The sequence below is a fragment of the Poecilia mexicana genome, unplaced genomic scaffold (assembly GCF_051168715.1).
Source record: "Poecilia mexicana isolate PSO_F unplaced genomic scaffold, ASM5116871v1 scaffold_11, whole genome shotgun sequence".
Classification (NCBI taxonomy): Eukaryota; Metazoa; Chordata; class Actinopteri; order Cyprinodontiformes; family Poeciliidae; genus Poecilia; species Poecilia mexicana.
Window position 1 is genome coordinate 10,566,586 of NW_028263380.1, and position 17,391 is coordinate 10,583,976.

Here is a 17,391-nt window from a genome sequence, read left to right on the forward strand (position 1 = left end):
CTAGCACTTCTGTTTACTTGTGTTGCCATCTTCCTCTGTGCCAGATACATTTATTATAATCATACTGATATTGTTAATTCCATGTCGGATTCTAAATTTCTTTATCTTTTTTTTTATGTTTTCATTGCCCTCAGCTGAGTCTCTATCCACTATCATATTACTGTAAACTACTGTAGCTTTGCTTGAGCCTAAAAGTGATGACTTCTGCGTTGTCCTGCGCAGTAGCCACCCGCCTGAACAGCCTCACTTTCCCATAATTCCACGGTGTGAGAGAACCATTCATCACAGAGCAGCACACAGCAACAGAGCTAACATGTCAGACAAGAAGCAGACCGTAGACTTGGGCTTATTGGAGGAGGACGACGAGTTTGAAGAATTCCCAGCTGAGGGTAAATATTTTTGCGTGTTTTGTGAATATGTAAGGTGCTTATTTAACTTTGAACAGGATATCCACAGCCCTAAAATTTTCGCTGCGAGGCCGCGCACAGTGACTCAGCTAGGCTAGCCGCATTAGCATTTACGAGTTAACCGAAAAAAAAAAAAACCCAAACAAAACATTCCACTGAAACTGGATTATTTAACCACAATAATCAAATCTTCCAACATGTTGTCTCTGGACTGTATCGGAAAACTTGCATGTAATGTTTCTCTGCCATACGACTTCTAATTTTTACTGTACAAGCTGTAGCTCATCGCAGCTAGCAGTGTGTCACAACGGTATCATAAAACGAGACACAGTTTGCATTAAAATATGTAACGGTTGTGAACTTAAACAGAAAAAAATGGCCTTATTTGTTACATACTGTACATACATTTTGAGCAAATGTTCGTATACATGCTCTACTTTTAGCCAGAAGGCGTGTTTATGTAGAAAAATGACGCAAAACCTTTTATAGGCATTAACAGAGAACATTACAACCTGAAATGAATACAGTAAAGATCTTCTTGAATCCTTTTCGACTTAATAATAAAGATAATTTATTATTAACTTTAGTGCCAGTGTCAAATGCAGACAAAAAGGATGTGTCTGAATATGGCATGAAGCCCTGCTGACACTACCTTTAGCACTTTTGACGTAGGCAATGTTTTTAGCACCAATTGATTATAAATAAATACATTTCAATACATTGATGAAAACAATGCATGGTTATTGGTCTGCTACATAATGCAAACATTATGAGCAGTCTATTTGTTTGATTTAAAATTCAACTTATCTTAAGGTCAGTCGAACATTGTTTTGATCCGACCGAAACTTCAACATTATTCACCTGTTTACAGCTGTAGAAAAAGGGCTTTTTCCTGCTTAACTTTCTGTCTTGAGAGTTTAAAATACAAATATATAATTGTAACTCGAACTGATTTGCTGTAAATGTCAGATTGGACGGGACTGGATGAAGATGAAGATGCTCATGTTTGGGAAGACAACTGGGACGACGACAACGTAGAAGACGATTTCTCAAATCAGCTGAGGTAATGACTATTGTAGCTCTACAAATTATATTAAGGCTCTCACTTAGCTAAGCACAGCAACATACCAAGTTGAACAGTACAGTGGAAATAAATGTTTTTTTGTTGTTGTTTTTTATGTCTCCTTCATGAATATTACATTTATTTAACTTGCATTTTAAATCCTCTTCCTCCGGCCCCTGTATAATTTAGTGAGACCCCTATGTTTTGCTGTGCAGATACAATTACAGTTACAGCTTTTGTTTCACAGATTTATACTATTTTGAAGATGTCTATTTGGGTTTCATATAATGGTGCAGATATGAGATATTTGTATTAATGTTACATCAAACAATAATGTACCCTCATCTGATATTCTCAGCAAAACTTATATCAAAAACAAGAGTGACATCAGGGTCACAAATATTTTTGCTTAGCTCATGTTCTTCCTGTTTTGTGCAGCCGGCAGTCTTGAACTTTGGGTGGGGCTAATTACGTAGGGGAGGGGATTCTGACTGTCCTGCTGTTTTTAGATTGTGTCTTTTTCTGCTGCTTTTCTTTAGCACACTTTTCCATTAGTGGTAGTGTACCATTTCATATTTCATGATTAGTTTTTAATGCCCTAATTATGTCTAAAAATAAGTGTGAAATATATAAAAAAAATGTAATTAAGTTTGATCTTAACAGGATTTATGTTCGGAGAGTTATCTCCAGGTCCATAATGCTTTGAAGGCGCATATATAATCAATAACTGTTGATAGATAAGTGGCGGCTCTGTTTATGTTTGAGTACACTTGGAACTTAGTAATAGTAATATGCTATTTTATTTAGTTCAATTACAATAGACCTACCATTAAGTTGTTTCTTAAAAGATATCATTATTGTTTAAGGGCACAGCTGCCATCTGTATGTATAATCATCAAATCCATAGCTGCATGCATTATCTAATATTTATGTAGTTCTTTTTTTCTCTCTCTTCCATCTCTTAATGGTTCTTACAATCAATACCAGAGGGTACTTATGCCCCAACCACCCACCAGTAATCATCTCTGCTGACTTGATCTTTTCTATTTTCTTTCTCCTTCCTGCAGAGCGGAGCTGGAAAAACATGGTTACAAGATGGAGACGTCATAGTGGCTCGCGCAAATTCACTGTTCAGTGACGTTGGACAAGGACATTTATATTTGATCATCTCTGGATGGCCGTTCGTCACAAGAAGACTTTCAAGGATTATAAGTCGTTTCATTCTTTTTTTTTTTTTTTGTAATAAAAACTGATGTTTAGGAGGCAAAATGTTTGAGTTTTTTTTTTTCTTTACTGCTTACAAGTTTTACTTCCATTAGTACCTGGTTTAATTTTAATCCGAAATTATTTTAACGTATCATTAAGTAGTGTTAATTTTTTTTTTTTATCGGGTAACAAATCTTTAAGTAATAATACAAAATAATCAATAGGTTTTTGGTACATACACCATAACTATGTTGCAGGTATAGAAGAGAACCTTGTTTTGGGTTGAAATATGTGCAATTTTTAAAGCGGGTTTGTCTCGGGGGAGGGGGAAGAACAACATCTTGAACTGCTAAACTACACTTTTTACCTCTAAAATTGTTCTTTAACTTTGGCTTGCATATATTTCTGAATTCCACTCAGACTGCTGTGCTGCACGAACTGAAATTTATTATTTGGCTTCAGTATTTTTACTGACAACTGTCAGGAGTTGACAGCGTGACAAAGGAGTGAACAAAAAGAGTGAGACAAGAGAAAATTGAGACGTACATAAACTGTGCACACAATCCAAGCCAGCGTGTGGATGTGTGCTTTCGGTGAATGCCACACATCCAGAGTCGGTTCCTTAGAGCCAAGCTTCACAACGCCTCCCCCAACCCCCCTTCCCTTCTCAGCCCCACAGTGCTGAGCCGAGTCCCTGAAGGAGAGATTATCCACTGCCGTGTTTGTCAGAGGTAGGGAGGGGGTCTCAGCATGGGGCCTGCCATGCCTGGGCCTGCCCCTTACTGCCAGCCAGGCCCTTCTCTTCCGCTCAACACAGCAGGGACTCGTACTGAACCAGAGGCCAATTTAATCCCGCGACACTCCTCCAGTGAAATGATTTCTCTGTGTTTTCAACACTCTTGGTCCAAGAGTCCCAATGAGGTGAAACGGATGCCAGTGAGGCCAAAGGCGGTCCGAAGGTCTCTTCCTCTTGGAAACGATACACAGCCACAGTTCTTACAGCTAATTTTTGTTCTGCAGTAATATTTGTACAACACTTGGTGTTTTTCAAAGACTTGTTTCACATGGTAAATATGCAAAATCAAAACGTGTAGCATAAATTTATTGTAAAACATATTTTGTCCTTTTATGTAAGGAAGTCAAGACCATACCAAAAAAATAATTCTGTAGAACAAAGGGTTTTTTTTGGCGTTAAAAGACTAAAAAGTAGTAATTTCTTTAGATTTATTTAGATGATGGTGTAAATATTTCTATAACCTGGAACTTCAGTAATCAGATGACAGGAAATTAAGCCTCAACCTTTTAACCTTCAAAATTAAAATTGCCGACGTATTTTTACACAACATTGAACATACTGTTATTTAAAGTTCTACATTCATCTGGAATTGAGTTGAGTCCTTTTGCTAACATTGTAGAACATCTTCAGACTAGCACTGAGCGAGAGGCAGATTAACTTTGAACAGATTAGCAGCTGATTAGTGGACTAAGAATATTACATTTGTTATCATTTGTGCTTAAGTTGTTTAAATTGTACTGATCCTGAAAAAAGACATAAATTATTTACTTAATATGAGGTGAGGGCTATTAGAAATAATAATAATAAAAGAAACTGGGATATTTGATCTTTCATCAACAAAAACAGTGGGTAAACCTTTACTAGATATTTTAAAATTTAGGATCTTACTGTGTGTGTTATTTTTATAATAAATGCTTCAGAAATAACCCCAAAATGCATAAACTGGATTAGATAATCAGATCAATAAAAAGTTACTAATTCAGATTATTACACCCTTATAACAGTGCAACCAAAAGAGATGATTAAAAAAAAAAAGCATCCTAATTTCAGTTCAATTTAAATATACTTTATTAATTGTAAGGACAAATTCAATAAGTCATATTAGGCAGGTTTCTCCAACGAGATCATGTAGAGGATGATTGCGGAGGGGAAGAAGGATCTCCTGTAGCAGTCAGTATTACTTGCTCTGAAGAAGCCTCTGACTGAACACGGTTTCTTGATTTATAACAATCCGGTGAACCAGATGCTCAGAGTTGTCTGAAATGTTTATTTTTATTTTGCTATGAAAAATCCTTCTTTGCACAATCATCTCCAGAGGACCAGAATCTGCCTTATTCACCAGCATGTTGAGCTCACTCTAATGCTGCCACCCCGACAGATGATAACAGAAGGCATTTCTCTCTCCACCACCGACCCATAGAAGATATGTAGGATGTTGCTTCAAACACGGAACGACTCTACGCTCCCTCACGAAGTGCAGTTTTCTGTAGACGGATTCTTGTGTTTGCAATCTGTCGCCCAAGTAAATATTGAGGCGTTTACACATGCTTAACATGCGTAACAAACAAGAAATAAACCGATCACTTACGACTAATCCAAGCTACATTTGTTAAAGCTTTGGTTTCTCCGCTGCCGTCTGCCTTTGTTTCAGCAGAGCCAGATTACACCAGATTCCAAGTAACTCACGTTGAGCTATTAAGCACTGAAGGCTTAAAACTCTTGGAAAAACGGCAGCTTGTATGCTCTGTATTGCACGTTCAAAGACCGAAAAAGTCTAAGCGTGTTGACAAGCATCTGACAGTCACTTCTACTCTTCAGGGAAAATACCAAATCCCTGTTTACCTTGAGTTATTATCTCAATTATCTGCATATCGCAGCCAAACATGTCTCTTGAGCACAGAGTCTACTTTGCATGCTCCAGCTGCCGCTGATGTACCTATTAATGAAAGAAATAAAACATTGTGCGGAGGCACGCTGCAGAAAATAAAGCAAGGTTTGGCGTGTTTGGCTCTGACTTAGACAGTGCAGGTCGCTCAGATCTGTCTTCTGCCGGTGAAACTAAAGAGCCCTGGGCTCAGATGCTCACGCGATGGGGCTGGGAAGTCACTCGAGTGAGAGAAATCGGTAAGTGAGAGGAACAGAGGAGGACCTGTGACCATTTTGTTTGTGCTGAGAGCGTTAAGATTGCTCCCCAGTGTTTGACGCAGTCGAGGGGCCTCCGCGGGGCCCCGTCGATATTCAGCCGCACATAGACCACATAGATCACAAAGCCTGTGATTCTTCCGTCGCGTTCAGTTGTGCTCTTAATTTTTGCATCTGTTGTTGTTGTTACACCGTCGTCGGGCAACCTGGCTCGAACGAGTCACGGTGACTCTCGTTAAATACTACACACAAATAATAGGCATGAGTTCAATCATTTCCACACAAAAAAGGAAGTTAAACGTTGCATCACTGAGCTCCTAAAGGCTGCAAACTGATTCTTTTCTTCCAGACTCTTTGATAAGCATTCTCTTATTTGCAAATCGTTTTTTTTTTTTTCCCTCTTTCCCCTCGGCCCACGCAGTTCTGAGACCACATGCAAGAGAGCAGCCAATCGAACTGTGGCGAGAACTATTTCATAACACTTCATGTTGGGAGATGGCAGCTCCATTGTTCTCAAGGCCCACAAGGCTGTGGGCGAGAGTCCCTGCCGCGTCTGCACTGTAGAAACACACCAGCCTCTCAGGCTATATTTTCCTTTTTCTTTTCTGCAGAGGCTACTGTGACCGCTTCAGCTCCCTCAGTTCAGTTCTCCCTCTCTCTCTCTGTGCTTCTCCCCTTTCTCTTCGATCCCTTCAGCGGTGCGACGGGGTGAGGATGAAGCTGTCGTTGCACAGCTAGGAAGCGTGCAGCTGCTACTATAATAGCCATAATTGCACGTTTCTTTTGTTGGGCTGAAATTAACAGTGGGGCTACAATACTACTACTAAACCCCCCCCCCCCAAAAACCACCAAGTAAAGATGGAGGGGTGAGTTTTTTTTTTTTTTTTTAACTCAGGAGTGCATTTACCAGAGAGACTGCCAACCCATTGCAGAATGGCCCACACCTGCATGCTCGCACCCCCGCTAAAGTAAACACAGATAATAAGGTATAATTACTTTAGAAAATAATAACGAGGAGGAACCCTCAAGACCCCCCCCCCCTTCTCTTGGTGACAAAGGGCTGCTTGTTTATTGTGGGGGGTGAAACGGCCCCAAAGGACGATGGCGAGTGCCCTATCAAAAGACCTGAGGGCCCCACTGAGAGTCCCTTATAGGACAGCCATCAGTGTCAAGGGGGACTTGGGCTTTTAAGTCTTTTTTTTTTACGTTAACTGCCTCAATTAACCAGTATGGACTGACCACAGGCCACTTTTTCTGCTCCATTCATGCTCCAAAAATGATCCTGTGTTGTCTTCTTCGTTTGACACGAGATCTGAAGGAGCAAGATAATAAGATCTGCTGTATCTATTTATTTACACCAGAAAAGAGAAGATGATTTTCACTGTTGATGTTGTACAAAACAGTTTCGTGGGTTAGGGGTAAACAAATGCTGTCTGCGGCTCACTGAGTTGAAGAAATAAGGGCACAGTATTTACAGTATTCACACAAAAACGTGTCAACTCTCTTTACGAAATGATTTAAAATCAATCAGTGGAGATAAGCGCAGGACAATCCTGGAGGAAAACTTGTTGGTGGGAGGCTGCTGCAAAGTGTGTGAGACTGATGCAGAGGTTCGCAGTCCAGCTGGACAAGGACTTTATAAATATGAAGTAAAAGCAACAATAAAATGTTTTTTTTTTTTTTTTAAATCAAATTATCTTAATGCTTTAGAGTCGTCTGAGAAAAAGTTTCTGCTTAAATCCCGAGAAGTCTTATCCATCCGACTCATTCTTTGGCTCCTTAAAAGGACTGAATGATGGAAAAACTACCCTGCAGTTTTCAAAATGTAACTTTTTAAAACCTTGGTGTGCCTCGAATATCGATATCCGGCCCACGTCTGGTGCTTAATAGGGTTCTTCGCGCTATAGTTGCTCGTGTGTGCTTACTGTCCATCAGCAACCACAAGAGCTCTGAGTGTTTTGGTAAACCAAAGGTAAACACATTGGGAAACATGCTTATCCACTTACGAGCGGAGGCCACACATATTTTCACTGAAAACCAAGCCAGAGACAGCAGAGGGTTATTTGGTCTAATCTAAAAGACTTAAAAACAAAGGGACACATAAAACCAAGCCTGGTTAATTAGGAGCTAAATCCCAATAAATTCCATTGGTGAACACATTCTTTCTTATTAGTTCAAGTTTATTGCAGAATATAAAGAGGGAAGCCAGCAATTTGCAATATTTCAGAGTTTTTTTTTTTTTTTTTTCATGGCACCGTTTGTCAAGAAAGTAAAGAGGAGTGAGAAAGTTTCATGTTGCAGCCAAGAATAATCTAGCACATAGATGATCATTAAATATTTAATTGATGTTTTTTTTTTTCCTGCTTCCCCCTCTCCCCCAAACCTATGCCTCAAAACAGGCAGCCTTGTCAGACGTGTTTCTTTAATCAGATCTCCAGAACAGATTGTTTGTACCATAGTTTTTGAAGAGATGAGAATGGATTTTATGTGTCTGGACATCAAGTTACCTTCTGCTGTGAAGTTTGGAGGAGCGCCGGCTTCTTTGTCTTTAAAGGAAACGGTGGCGTTGCTGCTGGTTCTTTTTGCCTCTCGGAAAAAAGAAGGCATGCCTTTTGTATGCAATGTATGCATTTTTTATTTTTATTTTTTTACTTTAAACCCTCTGCAACTTGAAACCTAGCAAAAAAAATAAGCATCCAAGAAGTCCATGAGAACTCTGGAGGACTTGCTGCGAGACGCTGCTCAAGTAGCAGAATCTTGTCAACAGGATGTCAGGATGTGTTGAGCAATTTTTGAATGTTGCTTTTATGTTGACAGAAGATGCGTATGTTATGTGTGGAAGAAGGATGCAAAAATATTTGAGACCGGGGACGAAGGTTCAGCCTCCAGCAGCACACCAATCCTAAACATAAAGACAAAACAACAATGAAATGGTTTGCATTAAAGCATGTTCAATAATGGAGAAGAAAAAAAGAAAAGTATATGCACGTGTGAAGTGAAAAATTGTGATGTGAAAGTTAAGTCTGGTTCCCACAATATCTTTACTCATGTGACGATTAAAGTTTATTCTGCTCTATTTGATAGAAAGCCTAGTCAAAGTACAGACCTAAAAAAAAAGATGTTCACAGAACGTGAGGTCTTTTGCAAAGAATACCATTAAGTTTATCGCTTTTAACTGGATTTCTTGACCGAGTGCAATGGCGTAAACTACGTAAATACAGTATTAAAAACGAATACTACAGTATTAAAAACAAGCACTTTCTCCCATTTTTTCAAGGCTGTTACAAAACTGAAGACCTCTGTTAGAGTGAGTGTTTGGTGCAGGACTCCATAGCTGCGGTCGAAGAGAACATCTAGAATGGAAATATCCGACTCCACCTAGTGACACACACAACCGGCAGATACAAAATCTGGGTTGCATTTCATGCTTCCCTCTAACGCCGCTAAGTGTTTTGGCGAGCGCCGTCGCAGTGCAGCCTAAAAATATGAATAAATTCATATGAGCATGTGAACATGACACTGGATAATTCAGACAACGTGGGATCGTGCCACAGCCTCACTGTCACTTAAATCCGTCCAGATTTTAACCCGCTCTGACGTGGTGGCACACAAGAAGAAACAGATGGACGTGTTTCAGTTGAATGCGATCCCTGTGAAAACACGAGACTCTGGTTTGAAGTCAGAACAGATTAGGGCTGCCCTCACTCTGGTGAGCACTGTAAGATATGTAGATATATTTTTTTCAATGTCAAAAAACTAGAAGTTTACGATACAATTTATAGTAAATCGGGCTTTCTAACGTCCTTAATTAAAGTTTATGCATTTGTATTAAACAAATTACATCGTTGGATAGGAGACAGAAATGATATTTGAGAAGATCACACTAATCAATCAGCGCTAGACGATACAAAAGTAGATTTAGAGAATGAAAGTAAAAGGAGCCATGAAAGGCTGAATCTTTGTGACGTGGAAAAATGATTTCCATGTCTTCTGTGTAAAGTAGGAGGAAATTCTGGCTCACTGATAATATGGACACCATGACTCTGTGGTATTGTGAGGAGGACATAGAAATATAAGGTTGTTTGTCGTTGTTATAGGTATGAAAGAGATACTGCAAGTCTCCATAATCTCCATAGGACTAGCGTTAGCATGTTGAGCAGATGTCTTGACGAAGCACGCGTCTTTTTCCGCTTAGATTTATACTTTTCCAATTGATACAAATTAGTCTTGAACAGTTTCAGAAAGTCCCCCACACATGTCTACACACATGCGGCTCGATGTCTAGGCTATCGAGCCGCATGTGCTACGATCAAACGTGTAAGTAATTCAGAGATTTTTAGTCTTGATTCTCTACGTTTCTTAAAAAAAACAAGAAGTTCATGGAAGAAAACAGAAATGAACTTCGTTGCAGCCACAAAATGTCCTAACAGAGAGAGAAATGTAAGATCATCTGTGTTTGATGGAAACGATCACTTAAACCGTGGCTAACTGTGGCTCGGTTGAAAAGCTGATGCTCATGTACTGATTCAGAAGAAAACTCAATAAACTAAGTTTGCAGCATGCCAAAGCAGTCGAATAAAACGCTTTTATGGACTAAGGTAATGTGGTGACACAAACACAAAGTTGCGCACCATCAGCAAGGAATTACTAGAGCCGTTGTGCTTTACTGTCAGATCTCGCTGGATCGTAGAGGCTTAATAAAAGTGGGACGGGTATGGAGCCTTGAGGGACCCTATGTGTGATCTTTGTTCGCTTGGATATTTCATTGTGAAACAACACAAAGCAGTCCTTAATAGTACGAGAAATTCCCACCTCAATTTTCCAGCGCACCAGTCGGCATGTTCGATTCAATTCAGTTTAGTTCATTTCAGTTTTATTCATACAGTACTCTATAAACATCAATGTAAGTGCTCAGTAAAACGCGCACAACCAAATCACAACTAAAAGAGTCTACAGGGCTCTATTTAGGACCTTGTTACTGGGAGTTTAGAAGTTACAGATCCATCACTTATTTAATAATGGAAAAATATAAAAAAACTCGTTAAACAGCTTTCCAGTCGCTAACACAGAAGCACTTTTTATTTTAAACATAAACTTAAAAAAAAGAACCTAAAAATCTGAAAGTGTTTCTTGTCTTTTTTTATTTTTTTTATTTTAACTCAGCCCAGTTCTTTTATGAACGCAGAGTGTGGATAATAGCTGCTGTAATTAAGGGTCTAATGTAAGATGAACCAGTGTTGCATGTGAGTCATCCTCGCGCCATCATTAAACCGTAATGTGCAACCGAGCCAAATGGGCCAGCCATGATGGCAGCGTGGTTTTAACTGTGAAGTCTCCTGCAATAACCAACCCCCCCGACCCCCCACCGCCGAGCTTCTTTCCTTCGCGCCCAGAACACACCGCAATTAAGGGAGTTTGTTTTCTATTTTTTGCTCCCAGATTTTAGCCCTGTCCCCTCCCGAACCTTCAATATCTGAATGCACACGCTTCCGCCATCCACCTGTCCTGCTGCACTTAATGAGCCCCAGACGGTGAAGAATGAGAAATTAAAGCGGGGGGTGGAGGGGGAGGATTTTAGAAGAGTTTTCCGCCAGAGCGACAAAGCAGACTTGATGTTATTATCATACGTGGGGAATTATTTAGCCTGTAAAAATTGTAATTAATCAATCATCAGGTCCACTCACGCACTTCTATGAAACCCAACAGCGCCGGAGATCGACCTGAGTCGTGCTGACCTATGACAAATCGATGTTCAGCCGAGATTTACGGGACGTCTCAGAGGTCGATCGGCGTTGAGTAATTGCATATCGCGAAAATGCGCGCGGAAAGGAAGCAGTTGCAGGAAAAAGTCAATTAAAGACATCTAACGGTGCACAGAGAAGACAGAGGAAGCCCACATGACGGCCACAGGGTAAATTTAACACCTAAATTACGTAAACGGACACAGAGAGTCAAACGCCTTGAATTTCAGTGTGTGCAGGGTTAAAAGCAAAAAAAAAAAAAATACAGTGCATGCACAAAGTTAGAAAACGGGTCTAAACGTCTTTACATTGCCGTCTTTACATTTCATCGTGTTTTTCTCTGTTTCACATGCTCACACACACACACACACACACACACACACACACACAAAGAGACACGTCTGGCAATCCAGGGTGGGAGGCCTTGGCCAATGCAGCCACAGTAGACTGGTCCCAGTCCCAACAAGGAAACAATTAATCATGTGTGAGCGGCTGTCTGAGCGGCTGCTCTCTGGACAACAACACTCAGCCATTTATCTCCCCTGAAGGCAGGACAGCCAGCACACCATGCAGGCATGCACGCATCCTCACGCACACACACACACACACACGCACCCACGCACACATGTGGAAGAAGAACAAAGAAACGCTCTCAAAACTCTGAAAATAATCCGCATTTGCAATGTTAAAGTCCACACTGCAAAGAAATCACATTAATGCAAGCTCATGGACACGTCTCACAGCAGACAGGAATTACATTTTTGCGACGCAGATGCAAGGAAGCGGACACTCGCAGGTTCTTGTTGCGTCCTACTCAGACGGACGTCGTGATGACATACACAGAGTCTACATGCTCCACGTGTTTGACATCAAAGACAAACAGCTCAGCTTTCCTTCACAGGTCATTTGAAAGAAGTAGTGATTTTTTTTTTTTTTTTTATGGGGGCGCTGTGGCTCCACTCCCAGGGAGCCATTCTGGGTGATGAAAGCTCGAAGTTGGGCCTAAACTGTTCTCGATTCTTGGTTGCATTTGATCAACGCTGATTAGAAATCTAAAGTAGGCCACTCCAAATTTATCTCGAATTCTTCAACCGGACGACAATTCTTTAAAACCCATCTTATTTCTGAAAGGAGCATTTTTTATTTTTTTTTTTTGCTAATATTTTTGGAATCAGGATCACCTTATATTAAGACAAGCATAAAAATTGTAACCCAGACTATTCATCCCCTTAACTCAATTATTCAATGCTGATAACAGCTTTTTAAAAATGTTTTCTTGATTTGTGTATCCTATTTGTAAAAAAAATAAAAAATAAATGAATGCCCTCATTTTCTCATAAATAAAACTAATGTCTCGTTACGAATCCACACGAAAAAGGAGAGGCGTTCATGCAAGAATGGCCGGTGTTTGTAAGCGATCCTCAAGACATTTCACACCCGGTTTGCTGCGACTACCGTGAAGACAAAGTGGAAAGACGGCCATTTTTTTCCCCCACCACTTTCCTGAAATGATTGAGCAAAGTTGGGTTGACAGTCCCTTTTTCTTGGTCTGGAAATTTAGTCCTCCTTAATTTAACTCTTGGCCTTCCATGATGCTGGCAGGAAAAGTTAACAGTGAGTCAAAGCAGACAGAACTTGCTGAGATGAAATAGGAAATTTGTCATTTATTCCTCGTTGCTACATCTGCCTCAGACAGCAGGCTGGTTTGTGAGTGTAGGCGTGTGGATGTGTGGTTAAGCATGTGCAATCTGAGCATATAGCCAAACGTTTATGTTGATTTAAAAGTGAGTGTCTGTTTTGGGAATTGCTGTAACCCTGTGTGCATCTGCATGTGTGCGTGTGTATGTGTGTGTGTGTGTGTGTGGGTGTGTGTGCGCGTGCTACTGCATGTTCCACATAGCAGGAGGGAAAAAAAAAAAAAAAAAAAGCTGTCTAAACCCCAAGAGAAGCAAACAAAGAAGCCGGTGTGTGTTTCAGGATGAGGGATCTGGATGGCATCAGGAGAGCTGGGCAGATTAGTCGTGACACGGGTTACTTCTGAGGTCCCTGGTGAGAAACACATTGTTGCAGTTTGTAGTTGAGGAGAAGCTTTGAAGCTTGTGTTATCGCGCCGTTGTTTGTGTTTTCAACATGGCGACCTACCTCTTGATTCAAGATAAGATTACAAAAATATTGCGCATGAACTAAACAGGTACAGTTTCCCCAACTTTTGAACGCCCTTCTTAAACTGTTTTTGCGACTCCACTGTGATGCCACAAGTGTGGTTTGGTTTGGTTTGGTAGTGGCAATTTCACATCCTCGAAAAACTTAATTGCATTCTGAGATGGCTTTTTGTAGGCTCAAGAAAGAAAAAAGAAAAGTGCTTTTCTACCAAATATTTTAAAATTCAGCAAAATGATGCGTAACGATGCGTAAGAGTGCAACAACGTAAGGCTAGTGTGTTTCATTTTTGATGTGGGCAATATGACTCACTGCCAGGGCGACCATTCGTCGTGGGGTGGCAGCATTGCTGTGTAAAAACCAAAAACTGCCAAAATTCTGTCAGTAACATCCACTTGTGGAGAAGCTTGTCAATTTTCATGTTATGTTTTTAGGATAAAGTTAGCCTGGTTTAAAAAAAAACAAAAAAAAACAGCTCCTTGTTCTACGCTTCACTTCACACAGAGGGTCTGGACCCCTCGGCTTTTGTGAAGTGATTGTTTGCTGGAGGCGTCGACTCTGTTGAAGGTTTAAACGTGTGGATCTGATTTTTATCCAGTCGCAAACGTTTGGCCATGACGAATGCAAAGCGCCAGCTTGATGAAGGTTACTGGAGATTCAAGTGTGCTGGAAACAATCCCAGGGCTAGTAGGACCAGTAGTGAAGGCGACATGCTAGCACAACCGATAGTAACCATGACGACTGAATGCTGCTGCTGGACAACATTGACCAAGATGTTACACTTCCTTCTTAAACGAGTGCCGCTGCTTTCTTGTGAAGAGAGACAAGAAGATGTTCCCCTTGTTCCCCTTCCCAAGGGTTTGATCACCAGGCCTATTCTTTTTAACCTTAGATCCCTGGGTTGAACACGTTTTCCTGATTCACCTGCGCTTTAAATGGACAAAGAAAGGCAAGTGTTTTGTGTCAAATAAAATGTTCTAAAAAATATATATAAAAAATGTCTGTACCATTTATCAAAAACTGAGGAAAAAATCTGTGAATTGTCTGAAAAAAGGTTAAAAAAAAGAGTGATTGAAAGAGAACGACAATTCAGCAGCAGCAGCACTTTGTAAAGTGACAACACTCGGAAGGATGGATAACTTAAACACGTTCATTCATATCTCGCACCCTAAAACTTTCAGCACCAACTTGAACTTCCATTAAGTCGTTTAGACCAATGCGGCCATCCTCCCCTCGCTCCATCCGTCTTCAGCCCAGCTGGCAGGCCGGCAGGAAGAGGAACAGGAAAGGACTGAGGAGATTTGCCGCTGCTCTCGTTTTCCTTCAAAGACAAACGCCCCTCAGATAATACCCCACAATGCTTCTTGCAAGGAGGCCCCTGTGATCAGCGGTTATGAGAAAGCGCAGGGACCTGACAAACGACAGAAAAAAAAAAGTGGGCAGCCTCTATTTGCTCCCTAAAAAACTGGTTGTTCTCTCTTTGCAGGGAAGCATCTGGATTCATTTATCCCCAGCCAGGCATCCTGTAGGACCCCTTTGCCCTCTCGGGTTGCAGGATCTGAGCGGATCCCAGTATGGGTTCTTTTTGCTTACTAGTCAATCTGGACCATCTCAAATCTTGCATCTCTTCATCAGGCCCAGATAGGATAAAGTGGAGCTAGTGCGGGCACTTCACCCAAGCTAAGAGGCAGATTCATTCAGGAACAAGTGCTGCCTTCAGGCTTGGCAAAAAATGTCATGGAAGATTGGAAAAAGGTGGACCATGCAGGCAAAACGAGTCCTCTTAAAACAGTTAAGTGCATCCATTTGCCAAAAGCTAATTTTCTACGCAGATATGTACAGATCCGTCCGTATGACTTGACAAACAAATGCACACGATAAAACGAGCCTCGGAAAAACCCTCCTGTGTCTCGTGCCTGCAGGTGGAGAGTCTGTCAGGCTCTGTGTTGCGATGCGACCGTCCACTTTCCCCCTTTATGCCAAATGTCAGTGCGGGTTATCAGGCTTTACAGCTGAATGGAAGCAGAGTGAGTCTGGCCTGCTACTTAAAGTAACTGAGAAGTTATTCAAACACCCAGTTATTATGGCGTAAACAAAGGCGGCCTGTCAAACGCTATTATAGATATGGTGTTTACGGCAACGCCACTTTAATGCACTGCATGCGATCTGTGATGATTAAGAATAGTATTTGACAACCTGATTGGGGTGAAGTCAGTAGATTATAAGACGTAATGTTTTATTGTGAGGCAGGCACCAGAGCAACAGGAGAAGGCTCCATTATCCTGCTAATAAGCTCCCTATCTTACCGATGAAGAACGATAAAACACGTTTTTTTTTTCTAACGGCCCTTAAAGCAAATGCAGTTCAGCGTGTTTCGCATATCAGATTGGAGACTGATTTCATAAGACGTGGTCACATAATTCCTCCTCTCACCACCTTCCCGCCCTTTTATGCAGAACAGATTTCTTTTGTCTGAGTCACCCAGCTCCGACTGTCTGCGTGGTGGTTTTGGTGACACTTCGGCGAGTGCAGCGGTTCGCTCGTTGCGCAACGGAGCGTTTTTCACGCGCCGCGCTCGCATTTTTTTTTTTTTTTTTGCACAAATCTCAAAGTCGCGATGACACCGCCGCAAGGCTTCCTGCTCGGGTGGAACTCGGTTAATTAGAGGGGAAGTGAAGTGGCAGCAATCAAGTGGTGGCGCGTTTGCAGCTGCACTGTCCGTCGGCCGGACTGCTAATGCGTCCTCGAGCAGAATACATGTAATATTAACATATGTTTTTTTTTTAAATGTGCAATTGACACATGGATAAGTGTAAGATCTTTTTCCAGACCAAAAAGGACTGGTTTGCGGTGTCATAAAAAAAAAAAAGACAAGAAATTAGGAAATAAATCTCAGCACTTTTCTTGACCAGGCCCTCTTATAACATTTTCTCTTGCAGCAATAACTGACCACTATTAAGACCTAATTAGATACATATTTGTCATGCCTTTCAGCTCATGGACTCTAAGTAAAATCCATAAAGTGATATACTTTGTCGTCAGCATAGTGTGAAATTGTCCCCCTCCCCAAAAGAATCACTGTCAATCAAATTTTATTTGTATAGCACCTTTCAGCTACAAGATACTTCAAAGTGCTTTGAAATAAAAACACAAAAATACAAAGTCATAGAACACACAGTCAACAATTGACATGTTATATTTTGCCATCGTTACAAAATCATATTATTGATTAACGTTTCATTGATTATGTTTCAAAGGCAACTCCAAACAGGTGGGTTTTTAATCTGGATTTAGAGGCACTCACTGCTTCAGCTGCAAACTAAGCAGAAAGGCAGCGGAGTGGTTTGCAAATTCACAACTACTGTACGCACTTTTGCAGTCTTCCTCAGAATTCAGCTCACACCTGTCTTAAGAAGGTTTTGCCATCACTTTGACAACAAATACTTAAAATAGTTATCCAATATCTTGACCCCCGTTAAGAATGCACACCCGTAAACTGCTTCGTTAAAACTTCTCCTCTGGTTTAACCCTGAACATTCAGTCTTTTTAGGCTCTGGCATCAATTATTAAAGTAAAGTTCGACTGTCCTATCAGCACAGACGTTTTATCGTTTGCATCATTTAGATGAAATCATAGTTTGCAGAGAGCTTAAATTACCAGTTATTCTTACGCAAATCAAAGTTTTTACAACATTAAATTTTTTTTCTTCTGTTTATGTTTTACTGTGACCTAATAATGAAATAAACTAATGACTTCAGCTGCTGCCAAGCGTTTGGGACGAAAATGAGAGTTTTTATGCCCTTGTAAAGGAATTCAAGACCATTCTTTGTGGCATGAACAGCCTGTTTAAAATCAGCTTAAATTGTGGACTTTGAC

General features: G+C 40.7%; 1 long non-coding RNA gene across 1 annotated transcript; it reads left to right on the forward strand.

Annotated features, from left to right (window-relative positions):
- The first annotated feature begins 232 nt into the window (after window positions 1-232).
- On the forward strand, window positions 233-2,739 carry LOC106923088 (uncharacterized). Its single transcript, XR_001419336.2, has 3 exons — window positions 233-389; window positions 1,377-1,470; window positions 2,538-2,739. It is a non-coding gene; the product is annotated as an uncharacterized LOC106923088 (long non-coding RNA).
- Window positions 2,740-17,391: the final 14,652 nt, after the last annotated feature.